Raw genomic sequence first — 19,253 nt, 5'->3', positions numbered from 1 at the left:
AATCTCCAAAGCATACCAAATGTTTAACCACAGAAGTGTAATCACAAAAGACATTGTCTTTTTGCTTTTTATTTTTCTTGGTTTCAATAAACCATGCTCTATAAATATGCCACTCTCCTCCCCCTTAGCACGGCTCTTGGTTCAGTCATCTTAACTGCTCCTCGGGCCATCCCTCTCAAACTCTCTAATAAAACTTGCCTTGATCCATTGAGGTCCATCCATTTCTTCTTTTCATGCATTCTCCTCCTCTGCTTTCCTTCACTTCTCTTTCACTATACAATTTGAAAATGTTTTTATAAGTTTAATCCTTGTTATGCTTAAACTTATCAAGATCGTTGGGCCATGGTCTAATGAGGGAGAGACAAATAAATTATTATACAAATATGTCACCATACATATTGACACATGTTTCAGAGGAAAGGTAGAGAGTGTTCTGAATCAGAATGGGGTTCCCAAAGAAGATGTGGCTTAGGGAAGGAACAAATTTAAGGAGCAACATTTAGCCTGAACCTGAAGGTTGAGTAGGATGTGAGCAGGGAAGGGGGCAAAGTGTATACAAGAAAGAGAAAGTTTGGTATAGTTGATAATTGATCAATTGATAATTGATTTTTCCTTTTTATTTTATTTTCTGGAGTGATGCGAATGTTCTATAAATGATCATGGTGATGAATACACGAATAAGTGATGATATTGTGAGCCATTGATTGTATAATATGATTGGACTGTGTGTGTGTGGATAATTCTCCATAAAAAGTATTTTAAAAAATAAATTAATATTGAATGTTTATATTTAAAAAAAACATACAAAAAATGAAATGAGCTGAACAAAGAAATTTTTTTTTTTTTATGATATGGGATGATGCCCTGGCCTGTTAACTTTTTTTCTTTTCTCCACTGTCCTCCTATATCTAGATGTTAAGCAAGTATTCCCCACTTGAAGATGGCCTAACCCTTTTAGAAGCATGTTTATGCATGTGCTTTAAAGCAGAGAAATGTATTTACTTTGAAGTTGTTTGCTTTAAAACAGACTGTTCTTCTGTCCTTTGAATTAATGCACCGAAGTACTGAAGAGGCATTTAGGATACATTAAATGGGACCATCACAGCATTTTTGTTTTCTTGAGGGATTTGTTTCTGTACCAATGGCATTTTGAGACGAGCACTTATAAATGGCCTGAGACAAAAAACTCCATAGTGAATCTAAATTTTTACCCAATTTCACTTTTTTAAAACAATAAAATGGATTTTAAAAAATAAAAGTATTCATTTTAATTTCAACAATAATTAATCACTGGTTTCTACAAACATTTTTTTTTTTTATGCTGCAGACATTTAAACTGCTCCACAATGTGCCTGTGATGACAAGTACCTAGGCTTTTAGAACTTGGTTAATAGATTTCTGTTATATTTCCCAAGTCCCACCTCTACAAGGGAATTTTTTTTTTAACCAGAATCATCTGTCAATTTCAGTTGGTGTCAAGGAGCCCTTACTTTTAAAAAGTATTGAACCATAAGAATTATACTTCATTTTTTATTTGCTTGTTCTTTTACTAAAACATGTTTTCAGTAAATTCAGTATATAAATAATTTAAAACAAGCAACACTATCAATGAAGGCATTCATTTTTCATTTACTTTGAAACAGAAGTAATTTCTTTTATTCATACTTGAAGGACAACTTGAACTTTTGCAGCAAAATATATAGCACACCAAAAGTAATTTTAATTTTCTCAGCTTTGTAATTCTGATTCTTCTGGGGCCTGCTTCTTACATTTATGGTTTAAAAAATCATTATATATGTGTTGTAAAATATTGCAAAGCTGCTAAACTTTTGATTTCAGTATTTTAAAACTGAGCCCTATAAGTTAATTCTATAAAAGCCTGGTCCATTCAGAAGATGTTATCTAGCTATACATCATTAGGATAATTTAATAGTTGTTCTCTTTGTGATATTTTTCTGAATATTATTGTTTTATTTTTTATTTGAACTATTTACAGTCATAGATTTCCTTTCATGTTTAGCAGAGATGAAAAAAGAAAATAAATTTTAAAATATTGCACATACTTGAACACAGGTCTCAGAAGTTTGTGTTGTATTGTAGTCTTTTCGGTATCACGTTGTAAGAGAGATGCCTTCTTGCTCAGGTTGAATTCTCATGGCCAGGCTGACCCCGTAGGTTTTCTCACAGTTGTTTTTCCCCAAAGATTAGGCAGTTTCCATCTACTGACCCTCCTGAAATCCATCTTAAAGAACTCATCTTTGGATTTGTGTAAGGATACTAACTAGGTTTCTTCATTTCCATTTTCTAATTGCTAAAATATAGTCTTCCAAAGATCATGGAAGTGAGTGATGAGCACATATGCATTATTCAGATCAAATACTGCTTTGCTTACATTTATGTAGATGTGCCTCAGTTGGCACTCCTTGGTTTTGGCTTTCACTATGCATTGGGCAGTGTGAAACTTGAGCAATTCTCTCTTTCCTCCAGATTCTTCACTCTCACACCACTGTGACTTGTGAGCCACCTCTTCTGCTCAGGGCAGACCCAGGGCAGGATCTCTCACACTGGAATCAGTGGACACTTGCATCAGAATTCCTTGTGCTGCGAGTTGTTTTTGTTTTTTGTTTCTTTGACTGCTGTAAGAGCTTACAGTCCAGGACCCAGTTTTCTTATATGTATTTTCTAAATGAGATCATACAATATGGTTGTGAGGCATGCAACTATATGAATGAACATGTGGGGCATTTGGTGAGGCAAAATAAGCCAGAGACAAAAGAGCAAATATTGTAAGATCTCTTGTGCTGCTTTTTAATATACAGTTCCCTGGCCACCTTCCAGAACAAATGAATAAGAATTGCAAGGGTTGCAGGGCTGGCAATGAGGATTTTTCATACACCTCCCCAAATGGTTCTTAAACACAGTAAAATTTGATGACCAGTGCCCTAGGGAAACTTCTTGTGTCTGGACATAGAGGTAGCCTTGTCCTTTAGGATAGAAATGGAACCTGATAGGCAAAGAATGATTACTTAGAGACTTGTTTTTGCATCCAGTTGTTTCAATTTTTCTATTGCTGACTATTGCTTATTAGGGCATCTCTGTGCTCCTTCTTTCTCAGTCTCTGAGCAGATTTTCTCATCAGCCGCATTAAGCAGAAAAGATTTCACAGTATATATCAGGTGTTTGATTTAAACTCCTGGTTCCTAATCTGCTCTCGGCTAGTGAAGAGACTGATTGTGTAGGACTCCTTATGTTTCTGCAGAGTTAACTGAATTTGCTTTACCATTAAATTTGAGAATACCATGTGATCTCCCAGTGCACATTAAAATTGTCACCATCCCTTTAGTCTTCAATGTAAAATCATGTCAATTTTTTGGAGATAATGCAAAATTCATGAACCATCATTGAATTTTCTGAAATTAAAATAGCATGTTAACAAATGACAGTAAATGTGATTTATGAGAGATACAGCCATTCAACATATGCTGTGGCTTTTAATTCCTTGATTATTATTATTAGCAGGGGAGTCACTGAAGAATATTTGGGTAAAAGAACAAATAGAAGAGTGTTTTATATAAAAAATTAAGTTAACAAAAGTGAACATTTCATTCTAAATTGGGTTGGGAAGGATAGCAGTACAGTTTGGATAATTGACATTCTGCAGCCACCCACTTTCCTTCTTATAATTTAAGTCTTATATCAGATAACTTCTTATTTATTGTCATGCCTGTGTGTGATTACACAACATGAACATGTGAACATAGGTTGAAAAGTGAAAAACGCAGGCAAATAACTTGTTTCGTTAGAAGCAAAGAAAAAATAAGTTGCTATTCCAAACTCAACTTTATAATATTTACGCATATATGCTGCTTTGTTTTAACTGAATGGAGTTTGAGTTTAGATGCTAAAAACACAAATGGGTTTATGTATGGCTGAAATAAAGATTAATGAATTCACCATAAATTATTAAGTTGGGGATGTTTCAATGTACATATTTAGCTTTTATGAAATTTATATTATAAAGCAATCACACCTTCTATGGTGTGCATTGTCATAACGGAACACTGGCTGGAGTGGATTAGGGTCTGATCCACTAGGCATTTTTCTGGAAGACAGCCTGGTGCCAGGCACCAGCTCCTGGACAAGAGAGAGACGGTGACCGAGCTTCTAGCCATGGCTATGCCCACGTTTGTGGTTCAGTGAAGTTTTGGCACATCTGAACTATACTACAAATGCTTAAATGTCTCCAGAGTTTCTTTAACAGAATGAACTGTATTTCAAGAAGGATTTTTTTGAAGGCCAAGTAGCAGTCTGTTTTTAAAACCATGGGTGGGACAACTGTGGCCAAACAGGCTATGAAGAGACAGTGTGCATTTATGTAAGTCTGCTAACCATTACTGAGATTGCTTTCTCACTTGAAAAGGCAAATAGAACATCTCTTCTATTAAATGTGCAGATATGTAAACTTTTAAAATGACATAGGAAACAAGTTCAACAATTCAAATAATCACGCAGGAGTTTTTATATCTATGGATGTGCCATTTGTGTATTCCAGGTGTGTTTTTTTAGTAAATAATATTCAGGATTCTATTTTTAGTAATTTACCATTTAAAGTTATACAACAGATTTCTTACTCTGCCAGGAACCTTTAACAATATTTAGGTATACTGCCAAAAGCATGGCTTTTTTTTGGTGTAATCTTCGGAGGCCATTTTGTGGCTACAGCTCAAGAATGGAAATGAGAAATCTGAATTGTCTGTCCTTATATTAGCTGTGTGACCCTGGACACATTGTTAAGCTCTCTAAACCTGAAGTTTCTTATTCATTAGACAGGCCTAAAAATAGTAATAAAGCAAATAGTGATGTCTCATTGAACTGTTGCATATTTTAAAGAAGATCATATTGGAGTAATCGTTTTGTAAATAATGATGCGGCAACTGACACAAAATGTTGCCCCAAGTGGTCTTCCCTGGTACTGTCATTTGCAAAATGCTTCCCTGAGGAGGGGGAGGGGAGCTGCAACGGTTTTCTACTGTGGATAGTTTCCCGACAGTTTATACCTAAGGCTCATTCAGCTGCCTTTGCAGCCTTCTTTAATTTTATTTCTTATGGGGTACAGATCCAATATTATGGGACTGTTAAGAGTCCGTGAAGGCAATAGAGGCAGAGAGAAGACCACACTCTTGCAGGAGCCCTGCCCATGGCCAGCTGTGGGTGACTGTGGAGGGCCTTTACAGTGGATTCCAAAGGTGGTGGTTACTTTCAAGCTATCAAAAGTCTCCATGCTTCTCCAGTGAGGGTGACCACAGATGATGAGGGAGTTTAATAGCTATTTAAAGCAGGACTCCACAGCTAGAGGTAGCTTTGCAGTTTGGGGAGGTGTTTTCTATGATCAACTGCAGAATGGCTCAAGTCAGAGGGAAGGAAGATGTCTGAAACTCCATCACACATGGTGCCTTGACAAGTGCCATCCTGGCAGCAAGAAAGGTACCAAAGCTGGTGATAGGGACAGCTGCGATGGGCAGCACTCTCCTGGCTTTAATTGAAAGAACTGGTGTCTTGTTGACAAGATTTATCTCTATGCAGATTCCCAATGGTCCTCAGTTTCCTGAGGAGCTCTCCCAGTTGCCTTCAGCCCAGTTAGCATCCTCACCTTTTGGAGACTATTGACAATATCAGTAGGTCTGTGCTCCAGAGTTTCTTTAACAGAATGAACTGTATTTCAAGAAGGATTTTTTGGAAGGCCAAGTAGCAGTCTGTTTTTAAAACCATGGGTGGGACAACTATGGCCAAACAGGCTATGAAGAGACATTTAACACTGTTTTCTATTCAAAGGAGCATGGCAGGGCAGGGGAGAGCAGTTTAAATGATAATCCATTTATTTATTCACACTTGGGTTACATTTGTAATCAATATAAGTGTCTGATATCATAAAAAAGGAAATCTAATTAGTGCTTAGACAATGAAGAACCAAAGGGCCAATAACAATGAACCATGACTATCATTTTCTTGGGACTTCTCTGCCTGGGTTTGTGTTATTCAAACAATAAAAACTTGCTCTTTCCTTTTTTTTTTTTTTTTTTTTTTTTTTTTTTTTTTTTTTTTTTTTATCTTTTTGCATGGGCAGGAACCGGGAATTGAACCCGGGTCTCCAGCATGGCAGGTGAGAACTCTACCTGCTGAGCCACCGTGGCCCACCCTCTTGCTCTTTCTTTTAAGAAAGGTTGTAGAGTTCTTCTGTTTCATCCTTGACTGTTACTGGTAATACAAAATCCATTCAAAACTTCATGTTTTATAGTTAATACCTCATTTTATTTGAAGTATGCTGTGTGTGAGAAGAATCAACTGTATCAACATGGATCATTCCAGAATAAAGTGCTTTACTGATCAAATGATATGGTAAAATATCTATCCTTTATTTTGAAAGTAAAATATGTTATGTCTTGATTCTGAGCATGTTGGCTACAAAGCTATTACCTTTACGACTGTGCCTTGATTTTTGATCACCAGAAACAACTTGCTCCCAACAAACTTAATTCTAGATGAGAAGAATTCATAGAGGGTAGAGTTGGAAAAGTCTGGTATTTATTAGGTGCTTGAAAATAAAATATATGCTGTTTTTTAATGTGTTAAAAAAAAGAGCTCACGAAGACTGACAGATTTTAAAATATTTCTTAGTCACTAACCAAGAAGGTAAAAGAACAAAAAACATTTTATATTCCTGTTCTTCCTAAAAGGACATTCCCATTGGTATCTCAAGGTATATTTCATGAATAATCCTATATATCGGATATAGGTATTAGTACTGTGACGTGATAAACTAAGAGTGAAAGGCCCACCACACCTTCAGGTCCATCAGAGGCTATGCCATACTGAGGTTCAGATGTGGTCTTTAAAAGAGTACCTTGGCCTGTACACTTCCCTCTGCCCACCCCACACAAAGCACCCATCCCTTAGTACACAGCAAGGGAGCCCTGGGAGAGAGAGCATCCATCATTAGACAGTTCAGGCTAATGACTTATGGGGAAGTAGTTCAAAGGACATTTGGAGCAGAGTGTGTTTATTTTATTCATTGATTTATTTTCTGCTATTGGTTTTTTTCTCCTGTGCACTTTTGATATATACATACAAATATGTATTTGTTATGCATGACACAATGCTAAGCAATGATTGAAATGAACTCTGCAACATCTCCTTACTATTAATTCACCCAGACTGGCTGTCACTGAAAAGCATGAGGTGACTCATTGTGGGATGAGCACTGACTACTCCGATCTAAGAAATAATAACAGTAACAGTGATAACAGTATTTTAATGTGAATAAAAATTACTTCAGTCTTATGTAAAATAAATAAATGTACTTTAAGAAATCCTATTTTTATTGATCTTTAGCATGCAATGAAGAACGGTGTTCTTTTTATACAGACACAGATTTAAGATGGGGTCTCATATCTACCTCAGACCCACCCCCCCACACACAGCCACACACACACGTGTGCACACACACACACACACACAAGACATAAGTATATGTGTATAGAAATCCTGGAAGTCCACCAGCCACTACTGATAAGAAACCTGGCAAATCTTGGTTAATCTCCAACCCTTTGTAGGTAGTTGTGGTAGTTAACCAGTAACTTACTCATCATCAACATGTCTGTACGTAAGAGTCGAGGGGACCATGTGACATGGGAAACAGATGGAGGACTTTCCGTGAATTGAATCTTTCATAGGTGACAGAATAAAAACAGAATTGTCAGGAGACATGCTGGGGAGGCAGGAGGACCAAACAAAATTTAATGCCCTGTTAAAATGGCCTAATTCCTGAGCCATTTTAACAGGGCAGTTGGAGAACTATATGTGAACAGGGCAGTTGGAGAACTATATGTGTGGCCGAGCCCTTTCTTGTTTTCTCAATATTTTTTATCCATGTTTTAGATGATGATAAAGAAAACAGGCTCATCAAATTTGCAGATGTGAGGAACCAAAATTTCAGGTCCTGGCATGGGTTGTGTTTGAACTCTTGTGTTATTTAGGTTAAGGTTTAAGCTGCTGTACCAGAGAACCTAAAAATACAAGTAATTTTCTTTTAATCAAATGATGTGCAAGTTGCATATACAATTTCCACTCACATTCCATTGGCCAGGACACGGCTACACCTAAATGCAAGAGAGGTAGGGAAATGCCATCTCTCTGCCTCTGCACTACCATATACAGTAGCGACTGGCCACATGAAGCTACTAAGCTCTTGAAATATGGCTGGTCCAAATTGTGATGTGCTGTAAGACATCAGTTGTTAAAGACTTAGATTGAAAAAAAAAGTAAAATTTAACATTAATAATTTTTACATTGGTTAACCTGTTGACATAATGACATTCTAGACATATTGGACTAAGTAATATATGTTAATAAAATCAATCTCACCTCTGTTTTTCTTCTGTTTAATATGGTTACAGACTTTTCTAAAATTACATGTGTGGTCCTAACATTAACCTAACTGCAGTGTCATAGAAGAGGAGAAGAATGGATTGGGGGGACAACGAGCAGTGTGCCCCACCAATGTATTTCTAGTGCCTCCAGAAGTGTCAAACACTTAGTGCTTGCTCAATATATACTTTATTTAATGACTAGATAACCCACTATATTTAGATCCCAAAATAAACCAGGTTTTAAGTGATGGGCCAAATTCAACTAAGTGACATAGTATTTCCCAAATTTTATCTCTACAATTACAGGACTGGGGAAACAGTTACATGAATATATATATGTAAGAAACATAGGGGCTTTTTTTCAGTATTCAATGCAATATCTGTCAATAACGGGATACAGCCACTGTGAACTCTAATGCAATCTTAGATTGCATTAATACAAATTTATTTCAAAGAACAGATGACCTTCTTGAGCTCTGCTTTGCTAAGTTTATATCTATCGTGACATTAGGTTTTGTGGTCCTCCTTAAGTATAAAATAAATGATAATTCACCAGGTTAAACTTCAGGTCTATAGTGGGATTGCTTGGGGATATATTCATTTTAATATTCCTACAGGATATCCCATAGAGATGTATGGAATACAGTCGTATATATAGGTATGAAGATTAGGAGAGAGAAATGTGTTGAAGGCATAGTTGTGGAAATTGTCTGTATATCAGTGGTAATTAAAACCAGAGATGGAGATGCATTTATCTAAGGAGAGTGTTTAGTTAGAAATAAGCCCTCTAACATTTACAGTCTTTATACCAGGAAAGGAGCCAGAAAAGAGGACTAAGAAAAACATCCAGAAAGGTTCATGATAAATCAGGCAAGTGTGGCATTGTGGCAGCTGAGGTTATGTGTCAAGAAGAGAGCACTCAGCAATGTCAAGGCTGCCAAGCAGTCCAAGAGCATAAGGACCAAGAAGTTTCCTTGAAGTTAACAGGGAAAGTGTCCTTGGTGGTCTTGACAAGAACAGTTTCAATGGACTGATGGGAACTAAGACTGGTTAACCGTGGATTGAGGTGTAAGAGGGAAGTGGAGTCAGTGAGAGGAGATAATTCTTATAAAAAGTTTTGCTCTGACATGTTGATAGCATGAATCTCTTGACAAGATGCTCTGTGGAGGACACCATATCATTTCTGAGGTATTCTTGTTAAAAATGCATAACCTCATTTCAATCATGAGAAAATACCAGGAAGCATAAACTAAGGGACATTCTATAAAGTAACCAATCAGTTCTCTTCAGACTGTTAATATTGTGACTGGGAAAGGTTAAGGTTCTTTTACAGATTCGGGGAAACGAAGGAGAAATAACAACTAATTGTTATGTGGAATTCTGGATTGGATCCTGGAACAGAAACTTGACATTAGTGGAAATTTGAATAAGTTCTGTGTTTAATAGTAGTGCACCAATGATAATTTTTTGTGTTTGATAATTTTAGCATGTCTGTGATTTGTTAAGATTAGGGTAAGCTGGTGGAGGGTAGAAATTTATGGGCCTCTCAATATTTTTGCAACTTTTTTGCAGGTCTACAATTAATTCAAATAAAAAGCTTTAATTTTTTTTTGTTTTGTTTTTTCTTTTTGTCTGAATGGAAGGAAAGGAATGGGGATGACTGGAAAGTATATGAGGGCAAGGAGAGTTCAAAATTAGTCATGGCAATGAAAATGATCAATAATATTTTCTAAGTGCTTCTCATGTGCTGGGCTCTAAGCTAAGTGCTTTGTGGAAATAGTCTCATTCAATTTTCATAATTATATTGTGGAGGGGATGTTGTTGCTATTCCACTTTTACAGATAAGGAAAATGAGACATGAAGAAGGTTAAAGGTGATCAACATCAGGAAGTGGCTGAGTTGGGATTTGAAGCTGATTTCTTAAGCCACTGCATTATATGGTCTCTTCAAACTGAGAGAGAATTTAAGTGCTTGAGGGATGAATCCTGTTAGATAGAGAGAAATGGAAAATGTGGGGAAAATAGAAATTAGAGGTTGAAATCCCAAATGTGGGTAGACCAAGGAGTGTTGATAATAGTAGGGGAAACATAAATAAGAAGTTGAGAGGTAGTAAATGTGCAGACTATGCTGGCTGGGAATTGAGGAAATTCTTGGATTGCTTTTATTTATTTTTTATCTTTGTTTTTATAAACTCATAGCTAAAAGTCACTGGCTAATACCTGGGTGGTGCCAGGGTTGAAAATTTGAGATGACAGACAAGTTTTAAGTTATCAAAGTATAGAATAGGAGAGCTGGTAAAGGATGCATAGAGGCAGCCCAGGCAGTGCTGAGAATGAGGTGACTGGTCCACCCTGTTGACAGTCCCACTAGGCTTTGCAGTGGTTTGATTTTTACAGGGAATGTTCCATAGTACATGCTATGGACTCCTGAATTTAACCAAGACTGTAAAATAATTGGTCAAGGAAGAGAAAATGTTATTATTAAAATGGTAAAATTAATAGACTCAAATCTATCTAATAGGAATGAAGTGAAGATAAGAGAATCTGATAGGAAGACATCAGTGTAGTCAGTATATTGTTTCACTTTATATTTCTTTGACTCCTAGTGATGGATGAATGTTTTTCATATATTTAGTGGTCATTTGCATTTCTCCTTTGTAGATTTTCCATATCCCCCTATTTTTTTTTCCAAAAGAGATTTTTAAAATTAATTTATGGGAATAATTTGTGTTTTAAGGATATGATGTATCTATGTAACAGATGCATTTGACTTATTTTCTTCTTAAATTGGTGGGTTGTATTTTGCTTTCTTTCCATGGAATTTTATTTTAAACTATAGATCTATTCTGTTCCAAACAGCAGCCATTAACTACACATAGCTATTAAATGTGTAACACATAGCTATTAAATAAATAACATGAAAAATTCAGTCTGTAGTCTCACTAGGCAAACTTCAAGTGCCTGGTAGCCATGCATGGCTAATGGCTACTGCTTTGGACAATGTAGCTATGGAATATTTCCATGATCACTGAAATTTATATTGGACAGCACTGCGATAGAATTTTTTTTAAATCAGAGAAGCCAACATTGCTTTCTTTATTAATGTCTGCCTTTGGACTCATTCTTTGACAATATATTTACCATCCCCCCAATATAATATAAATGCTCATTTTTATTTTATTTATCTACAGTTTTTGTGGAACAGTATTTACACTGTTAATCCATCTGGAATATATTTTGTGGTGCTGTAGATGTTAAGCACTAACTAGTATACTTTTCAAATTTTTGACAACATATCCCAATAAATTGAACAAATTTGAGATGACACCTTTAATATTTAACAAATCATTCAATGATCATAGTTTATTTATTGGTAACTATTATATTACAATGATTTGGCTGTTAGATTTAATTTCACTTTGATTAATATTGCCAAGGAGATTAATACAATGAAGACTCAGGCATGATTACTTCCCCCAAGAAACCTATGGAGGTGGTAGACACAACAAACATCTGTAATATGATGTGAATGCATTTGTAGGAATATGAAAAAATAATTAGGTATGATTTCAAGGGTTATTAAAGTAGGCTATGTATTTGGGAAATTGTGAGGGGCTTTGGGTTAATGATATTGTCTCCGCATGCCCGGGGGGAGGAAAGGGGACGAGGAGTGAGGGGAGAGAATGTGTTAAACTCTGGTGAATCTAAATTGTGAAATATTTTGTGTGTGACCCTCCAGCTTGTTATCCTTCCAAATGTTTTTTCCTCAAAGATAGATCTGGATGTTGAGTTAGAATCAGTTGCAGGGTGAGACACAGAAGCCAGGTGATCCCTCAGATGGCTTTTTTAGTTGGAGTTCAGGTGAGATGCAAAGAGAGGCTGAATTAAAGTGTAAGCAGTGCAGATGGATTAGACAGTCTTTTGGAAGATGGAAGAGACTGGAGTTGGTGATAATTGAATATGGGGTGAATCGCTGACTGAGTAATATTCCGCAGGTGTACCTGTAGACTAGTGTAAAGCATGCTTCAGGTTCTGCTAAAAATGAACCAGATTCCTACGGTGGGCCGTGGTGGCTCAGCAGGCAGAGTTCTTACCTGTCATGCTGGAGACCTGGATTCAGTTCCCGGTGCCTGCCCATGCAAAAAACAAAACAGATTCCTGACATGGGAAGACTGAATGTGAGCCAATAGGCCATTAACCTTGTTAATGTCATTTCCTTGTTGATTCTAAATACGTATATGTGATTACTTGGGTTTTAATAGCAGGTATTTAGCTTACAAGGGAAAGTTGCTTAATGCTAGGGAAAAGTTTACTTACCTTAGTTCATCTAAGTGCCAAGATTAATTTTCATATTTTAATTAGAGGGATGTGGTTACACTTTTTTCTATTTTAAATGAATGACTCAGAGCATCTTCCCTTTTTCAGAATTTATTTGAGGCAGGCTGAATAAGCCAAGAAGAATGAAAATATTATAGTTGAAAGATTTGACATTTGATATTTTCCATTGGCACTAAGAGTCTAAAAGTTCGAGTTTAATGATAACAAGCAAGAAGAGATTATCTTTGTATGTTTCAATTATATCTTCAGTTTTGCTTCCTGGAAAATATTGAACAGGACAGTTGATATTTTTCACTGAACAGGATGATCAAGCCTTCAGCAATGCTATGGAAAATTAAATTTAGATTTAACTGGTTTTAGGACAAACTTCTGCTAAGGATCCTAAATTATGATTTCAAAGATTTGTTGAAGGAAAATATCTCATCTAGAAGAAATCATATTGTTTGACAGATGAAAGTGAGACATTCCTATTAATATTACATTTGACTAACATGTTTTCTACCAAGAAGTTAACAATGTCACAATTTTCTTACAAGATTCTTCTTTCTTTACAAGCCTTCGTTTTCCTCTTAGAAGAAAAGCATCTCTTCAGATTTTTTTGTTTTCTTTTGTCATTTTACTATTCCCAATAAAGAATTAAAGATTATAGAGTTTAAGACTTTTGTGTTGTCATCTGCTAGTGGTTGAATTACCTCTGATTCTACGTGTTTGTTTTTTTTTCCATTAAGCCTTGTGAAGGTTTTAATTTGCTGCGGCATTTGTTACAGTTTAGGAAAAGAAACAAGAATATCTTATGAAATAACAATATGGATTAAATTTAATATTTTTTCTTTATTCTTTTAAAAGGGCAATTTACCTACATGAAAATGAAATTTTTTCCATTGAGGTAAAATATTGACTAATAAAAATAGGAACGTTCAACCTCTTTTTCATCCCCTCCCCTCTAATGCCTGCTTCTGAAAATCAATTGCTCAAAACTGATGATGGCAAAAGTGGTCAGGATGTGTTTAGAGAATGATGAATGATAGAGAAGGAATTTTCGTAAATATGCAACCTACAGGATACTTTCCAAATTTACTGGTAACTGTACATCGATAATCCTCAGTAAATAAACTGAGCCTTACAAATGAATCAGACAGGCAAAAACTCATCATCCTGCAAATAAATTACTTCTGAGGGAGCAAGTAAATATTTTAAAAATATTTAAAAGGATATTTATGGCATTGATTAATTGAAGTCTCATATTCTCCGTGATATCATCTTACCATAATTTCTTTTTCTGTACTAAAATGAACAGAATAGTAAATATTACCATTTAGTATATAGTAAATATTGCAGCCTACTTTAGGCTGTTTGGATATTAATATACCAAGAAATTATAAATAAAAACTCACCAAAGGTAGTGAATGTAGGCATTAACGGGGACAAAATTTAGTTCTGCTCCAGTTCCTACCTCTTCTCAAAAATAAGAAAGTAATTTAAAAACTAATAATAATTCATTTTTATGAACACCACTTTAAAGATAAGTAAAATGTAAAAAGGACTCATAAATACATAAAACAACTGAACTACGTGTAATCAGTGTTGAACTTTGCTCACCGTATTAGATACATAGTACAAGTAAATGGTATTGGATAATATTGAGGAATTTTTAGGAGTGATGATTTTTTTGTGGTTATATGTTATTTTAAAAAGGCCTTTTAAAATATACATAATGGCATATTAGATATTAAATGAAATAATGTTTGGGATTTGCTTCAAATAAAATAAAATAGGAGGAAGAATTGTGGGACTATGGGTGATAAAGATTGGTCATGTTTGGATAGTTGTTGAAAGTGGGAGACAAATACATGTGGGTTCTTCATATTGTTCTACTTCTGTAAATGCTTTACATTTCATATATATTATGTATATATTACTTATTATATATATTTTAAAGTATATGTGCATTTTTAATGACATAAGAAACAATGTTAAACTGTTCTTTTCCACTACCATCCACCGTAGATGCAGTTTCATAATATCCTGTGGGCCATGTGGGTAGTAGAAAATAGTAAGATATGGTTACCATCCAGATGGTAGAGCATAGCAAGGATAACAAACCACCATCATCATCACCATCATAGCCACTGCGTATTGACATCTTTGTACCAGACAATAGGATAAGCATGTTCATATTTCAGCACTTTAAATCATCACATCTATCTTGGTACTATTGCCCTCATTTTTCAGATGAGATAATTGAGGCTTAGAGATATTGAGTAACTTTTCTAAGCTTGCATGGATTTGAGTGGCAGAGCTGCAAACTATTGAGCTATAGGTCTTTTCTACATTAAAAGTACACTTGCTGAAGATCACCATGCTGGGTTTTCCATGGGCAGTGTACAAATGTGCAGAAATAAAGATCACCCAAATGAGAACAAATAGAGGCTATTTATTCATAGTTTTCTTTAGCAAAGGAGTCAGCTAATGATGGAGTCACCATCCCTTGCATTTAACGGAGACTTAAAGACAGGCAGGAGAATGGGAATGTTATTTAAAAAAGAGGAAGACTCCAGGTATGCTGGTTTTGATGTTGCTGGCATGGGGAAAATGGGAGGCAGCCTAAAGAGAAGTAAGTTATTTTATGTGTTCGGTTTGGGGAGCCTGTTTGGCTTTTTTTGATTGGTTCTGAGTTGGAAGTAGGAACAAAACATGAAGAAGTTGACTGAAGCTTGCTGAAGATGTTGTGATTTGTCTTCTAGGGCTTGTTGCTATAGAAGTTGTGGTCTGGTTTCCCAAGCTGGTGGTTGTGGAGATGGAAGATCAGAGTTCCATTGTCCTACATGGTCTGGCCATTGTCCATCTGCATAGTCATCTTTCAGTCCCTTTTTAAGTCATTCTCTCATTTGCAAGAGGTTGACTAATTCATGGAAAGCTGGAGTTCAAGATCTTCACTGGTTGGGGATTGTTAAGTTGTTTGCATAGCCAATCATATCCCATGATTTTCTTGACTATTTTATTATTTTGTCATCATGGTAATCATTTGATGAGAGTGGTCGTGGAGAAACATTTAAGATTCTGGATATAATGTGATGGATTGGTATCATTATAACTATGACAAAAACAAGAAGAATTAATAGTCTCTCTAAGCTGCTTTGGAGTGAGGAATCCCAGTTTCCAAGTCAGGCCAAGAGAGCAGATCACATGGGCCATGAAAATCAGCTTAAGGAAACAGAGAGCTTCTTTCGTAAGGCAATGCATAGCCTATTCTACAGTTCCTGCTTAATTTGTCTAGGTACAGCAAGTAGTATTAGTGATGATAGAGATGCCAACAAGAATAGCCAACAAGATATCTAGAGCAATGCAATTATCTGTCATTACTTATGTCAACAAGTTGAGATTGATGTGTATTCCATCTAGGGTGAAAAGACATTGTTGATAACTTTGACCAGAGTTAATGTTAATATTTTTACAGTCTTTTCTAGTTATATAATTCATATTGTTGGGAACACTTCTTTGATTGTTTGCATAAACAATGAGTCAGTAATTCACCCAGATATGGTGTCTGAATAATCAAGGTGGTGGTGGGGGGCTCACTTTGAGGTTTATGTTTAAGATAGAATTTCTAGACTTGGTGAATTTTAGAATTAGGATATCTGTGAACAGAAAAGTCTCAGATACTGTTCCTAAGGTACATGAGATATTAGTCTGAGGTAATCAGGACCAGACATCCTTGCCATAAAAGAAGTGGTAACCAGTATGAACTCATGGATATTCACGAAAAAAGGAATTGTTCATGACATGACATCAGCACCAAGGCTTTACATTAGTTGAGTTACATATTTGAATCTCTATTAGTCTCTGCCATGTAGCAAGTAATTGGCCCATATTCCAATTAAGGTTTTGGAATTCAAATTTATAATTACCTAGGGTATGATAGCATCTGTTCCAATAGTCAGAATCTCCTGGTTGAATATCATAAAGAATCTCCTGCTTAGGAAGAAATGGGAAGAAAGCCTTAATCTGCTGGTACAGGTTAGAGTGCCTGGCTCCCTTGCCATATTTTGTTATATCTGGGTGAAACAGGGCAGCTAGAATCGGAAGTGAAATCCCTGAATGCATGTGCCGTCCAGTTACCATCAGGTGGACAACCGAGGACTCCCCAAACCAGCCGACTATGTGGACATAAGGGGTAATGGGAGCACCTTTGGTCTTCCAAAGGAGGCTCATGGATTTCTGAGAATTTTACTAATTTTAATTTCAGTATGCCACTAGTTATTTCAACTTTTCTAGAAGATTGAGGATGGTAAGGATCGTGTAGCTTTTGATTAAGGGGTAATCCCTTTCTTTCATAGTGGCTTTTGTAATATGTGTGTCTCAAAACTTTAATATAAAAGTTGGTATACTCCAGGTTGGAAATACGAAATCAAAGCCATAGCTTTTCAGCAAAGAAATATTTCAACACATCCTGGTAATATGCATGCAATATTAAAAACATTCAAATTCCATGGAGGGTAGAATCTAGATAGAATCCATCTGAAGTGGATTTGAGAATTTGTTTCCTAGCTATGGCCCACCTTTAGAGTTTTCCCAGGATTATGTATTGACAGGTAAGAGATTTGGAAAGAGCCTTAGCTACCTTTCTAAAATTACCCCAGCAATGTTGATTTAAGATAGTAGCCAATTTGTCAGTACCGGGATGCATTGTTACATAGAGACATTTAGCTAATATCCACATACCATCAACAACTGCCACCAAGTAGCCTTCTTGAAAGTGCAAGAGTTTACCTGAATGAAGGATACAACCATATCCCTCCCCTCCCCACTATATCTTTTTAGGGCTAAACATTGATATTTTATAATGGCTATTCCTGAAGAGGTTTATTCTTTGAGGGTTTAATTAGATTCATAATCTCGGACAAGGCTCCTTGTTTGGCATGAATATCTGCTAGAGCATTTCCTTTAGTTTCCATATGATCTCTTTTTGCATGGGCTAAACCTTTACGATGGTTCCTCTCGAGGAAGTAAGAGTGCATCTGGAAGTTCCTTTACTCATTGTCCATTTTTGATGGAGATTCTAGTAGAGATGATAAATCTCTTTTTTTCCCTAAAGCATTCCAAAGTCATGTTTGCTCCAAAAGTATACCTATTCTCAATATATATATTCAGACTCTAGTCTTTGGCTTTATGACAAGCTCTAGTAATTAGTACAAGTTCTACCATCTGGGCTGATTTTAGCTCAGTTAGAGGATGCTATTCTAGACAATAGCTAAAATTCATGATAACATATTCTGCTTAATAATCATCAGTTTCGGTTTTGAGGTATGATCCATCAATAAATATTAGGTCAGAATTCTCAAGGAGTATCGAATAAGTCTGAGCAAGGTACAGTTATTTCCCTAATTTTGTTTAGGTAATTGTGAAGCTACCCTTCTTCTGACAGGGGCAGGAGTATGGCAGGATTCAGGTATTGCAGTGGTGAATAATAATGCGGAAGGAGAGAATAGCAGAATCTTAGAAGTTAATGGGTTGGCTAAAAATTCTCCCTCAGTAGTATGATGTCTGTGTTCGTGAGGTCATATAGGGAGCCCAGGACTAGTTATGCAAAAACATCCACAGGTTTTACAGTAGCAACAGTGCCCTGAGACATGAGGAAATGCCTTTGCAACCAGGTCGAGGGTGAGGTGATGGTAAGCACTGAGTTTTTGATGCTGTCATGAAGTTAAGTAAAAATCCCAAAGGTTTGTCTACATTGCTTATGCACATATAGATAAAAGAGCTTTTGTAGTTAAGGATGCCTAGGGAAGGAGGCTTTTCAAGAGTATTCTTCAGGTTTCAGAGACCTGTTCATGTTTGGGCTCCCAGTGAATGTATCTCTTATTGAGGAATTAATCAGATTAGAAAGAGGTTTCCTGATCCCAGAAAAATTTGGCATCCATTGTCTGCAATATTTGGTTTAAACTAAAAATCTTTTAAATTGTCATTTTTTTTAGGGGCTAGGATAGGTTTGGACAGTCTTGGTCTATCAGGAGAGTCTGTTTGTCCCTCTTTATATAGATCAGGGCCTGAATAATGGGTTGTTTAGCAAAATTGTAATTTATCTTTTGAAATGTCATATGCTTTTTCCGCTGAGACTGAGAACAAGTAGATAGAATCCTTTTACAGGTTTCTTTTTTCTCTGAACAAAGTAGGGGGTCATCTACATACTGTATCAGACCTGAATCACTAGGGGGAATTTAAATCTTTTAAATCTCAACTGAGAACCTGGAAAAAATAGGAGGGTGCTTCAGTGACTCTCTGAGGCATAATTTCAGGCATATTGTTGTCCTGTTCAAGTGAAAGCAAAAACCTATTGACTGCCCTGGTTTAGAGGCAACTAGAAAATTAGAGCAGATATTACTACAGTGAAGCAAGTGACTTCGTTTGGAATTGACAACATGATGATATTTGAATTAGGTACTATTGGAAAGTGAGGGATAAAAAATTGTTGGTGGCCCTCAGGTCTTGA

At 36.1% G+C, this 19,253-nt stretch overlaps 1 protein-coding gene and 1 pseudogene across 1 annotated transcript in view; both read left to right on the top strand.

Annotated features, from left to right (window-relative positions):
* GRM8 (glutamate metabotropic receptor 8) overlaps positions 1 to 19,253 on the top strand; it is an 829,821-nt gene that overhangs the window by 445,609 nt on the left and 364,959 nt on the right. The gene's annotated exons all lie outside the window — the stretch shown is intronic.
* Positions 5,127 to 5,679, top strand: LOC143679454 (mitochondrial import inner membrane translocase subunit Tim17-A pseudogene; annotated as a pseudogene).

This window comes from Tamandua tetradactyla, chromosome 1, assembly GCF_023851605.1.
Source record: "Tamandua tetradactyla isolate mTamTet1 chromosome 1, mTamTet1.pri, whole genome shotgun sequence".
Taxonomy (NCBI): Eukaryota; Metazoa; Chordata; class Mammalia; order Pilosa; family Myrmecophagidae; genus Tamandua; species Tamandua tetradactyla.
Note: the sequence above shows the minus strand (reverse complement) of the source record. Positions and strands in the feature narration are given on the sequence as shown.